The sequence below is a fragment of the Panthera tigris genome, chromosome D3, assembly GCF_018350195.1.
Source record: "Panthera tigris isolate Pti1 chromosome D3, P.tigris_Pti1_mat1.1, whole genome shotgun sequence".
NCBI lineage: Eukaryota > Metazoa > Chordata > Mammalia > Carnivora > Felidae > Panthera > Panthera tigris.
The window spans coordinates 88604917-88607580 of NC_056671.1; the positions used below are offsets into that span (position 1 = coordinate 88604917).

Genomic DNA, 2664 nt, shown 5'->3' on the forward strand with positions numbered 1-2664 from the left:
TAACGTTTCCCCAGAAAAAGATGTAACACTCTTCAAAATAGAGTAATACTACGTCGTAGAGAAGACAAGCTAAATGCGTGCGCCCGGGAGATGACCGGCGGTGCCCTCCTCTGCGGGCAGAACACTGACCCGTCGGGTCCCTGCGCCAGCAATGCCCGCGGTCACCAGGCTTCCCGCGTGCAAGTGACATGACGCTTGTGCGGTTTCAGTCCACTCCCGGCCACCGAGGGCAGACGGCAGCTATTCAGACTTTTCGCCCTGTGCGTCTTTACGTGGAGGTTGAAACTCCATGGCAAAGATAATTAAAAAACGCTTGATCTCAATGACTCGTCTTTCACTCCACGGATTATACAGAGGCTCTAAATTGCACAGCTGGCCTGGAAGAGAGGACCTCCCTTCCAAGTGTGTGAAGTCAATGAGACAGGCCCGGCGTCATTATCTTCTGTCACTTTGCTGTGGCTGCGAAAGGGCTATTACACGTGAAAATACTTTGAAAATGAGGAATGTCATCAATACGTTTGTTGTGTTTTTATTCCTTAAGTGGGTCGTGCCCGTGGCACGGTGTTACGAAAAGAAAGAGGAGGTTATCAGTAAAATAAGTGAATCAAGTAGGGAAGGAAAGATTTGTTGGAAAGGCTGGGTTTTTATCTGGGATTGATAAAAGGATGCTGTTAATACTGAAAGAAAATCTCATTATCACAGCACAAGTCTGCATGTGGTTCATTTACTACAGTAAGATGTCACTTGTCATTTACACTGATGTGTCGTGCCAATGACGTGTTCAGGTGTGAAGGTGCTGTGATATTGAAGGGATGAGTCTAAAAAACAGCTTTGTACAGTTGAGGGGAAAAAAAGGCCATGGAGATGCCAGGGATCGAACCTGGGGCCTTATACATGCAAAGCACACGCTCTACCACTGAGCTACATCCCCAGCTCTGAGGAGGACCTGACAGGGAGATGAATTGGTACAGTTGTTGCTTTTAGAAAGCTGGACAGTTGATCTCTATCTAGGGGATTCCATAGCACCGGATTCCTATAGTCTGAGGTTCCAGTCACAGAACATTCTTCAGCATTCCTCATGGAACGTTTTGCACCATTAACGTAGAATAGTCCTGCTGCTTTGTAACTCAGCATCGCGCTAGCTTCCCAAGCCTTGTTTATAGACATGAGGAAGCACTAGTTCCCTTCAAAATTCACCTTATTTCCATGGTCTCCTACTCATCGATCCAAGAAAATATTTTAATTCTATTCCACCACGTCCCTGGTCCTTCTATAGGGGAAGGGAAAATAACTTTCTCCTCTCCTCCTCTGGGTTCTGTACCTGAGGACTTGGAAATTAGACCAACAAAAGGTGGACTAACGAGAGAAAAACAGAGTTGATTAATTCCCTCCCACACTCCCTCCCACCCCCCTACCTGCACCCTCCCATGCAGGAGGAAGAACCCCAGAGATGAGCAAGTAACTCAAAGGGGTGGTTAGAACTCAAGAGCAATCAATCAAGAGAGAAGCGACAGGACAAGGGAAGAGGAGATTAGTTTTACAGGTATAAACTGGGGAAAGTAAATGCCAGAGAAACCAGTGGAAGATAAGGGCTTTCTAGAAAGGTTTGAGGATGGGGCACCTGGGTGGCTCAGTCAGCTAAGCATCTGACTTTGGCTCAGGTCATGGTCTCAGAGTTCATGGGTTTGAGCCCCACGTCAGGCTCCACACAATGTGGATCCTGCTTGGGATTCTTTCTCTGCCCCTCCCCCATTTAATCTCACTCTCTGTCTCTCTCTCTCTCTCTCTCTCTCTCTCTCTCTCAAAATAAATATTTAAAGCTAAAAAAAAAAATGAAGGACTGGATGTATAATCTTCTTAGTGCAGTGTTGTATCCAGTGACAGGGTTAGAATTCCCTTCCTGGTACTGTGTGAGCTGGGGGCATCACAACAGTAATTTAGGCAAACAGGGGAGGCCAGGGACTTCCTCCTTCCTCTGCTTTTCCTCTGTTGCCTTCATCTCAAAATAATCCTTGCGCCAGAGTGCCTGTTTTAGGCTGGTATATTCTGAACCACTTTCACGTCCTTCCTTCCTGGGGTAAAGGTCGGAATAGGGGGTCTTGTTGCAGAGAAGGAAAAAAATAAAGAAGGGGTTTACTTGTTGCCATAACAATCCTTCCCTCAGGACGGGGAAAGGGCATTCTGGCTCTAACAGTCCATCGCAGTGGCCAGAAGACACAGCCTTGCTCTCGATGCAGTATGTTCTAGGAGACAGAAGTCCAAAATGTGGAGAACTATCAGCCCTTGATTTTCACTGGCTATGATGATAAAGACGCAATAGCTGTTTGATAAATATCGTTTCCACAATGAAAGCACGAAAAGAAATACCAGAGGTGAACGAGAGAGCTATTCGTTGGTTTCATCTACTTGTACCACAACCCATAATGCTGAATGCAGCATATCCCTTGATAGGATTATTAGCATAGGGCTCTCTAAATATTTGATGAGCTCATTGGAGCCTTACAGAAAATCTAATTTCCGGGTTATCACTAACAGCATATACTGGCTCTCACACTGGTTCCCTTCGCTAAGATGCAAACTTTAAAGCACACCCTTGCTCTCTCTTAGCAAATTTGGACATTCTTAGCCAAGAGAAGATCTGATGCTAAGAACAATAAACACATT

The 2664-nt window shown here is 45.8% G+C and overlaps 1 non-coding gene across 1 annotated transcript; it reads right to left on the minus strand.

Annotated features, from left to right (window-relative positions):
- Positions 1–859: 859 nt before the first annotated feature.
- Positions 860–931, minus strand: TRNAA-UGC. The gene has a single exon. It is a non-coding gene; the product is annotated as a tRNA-Ala (tRNA).
- Between the last annotated feature and the right edge of the window lie 1733 nt (positions 932–2664).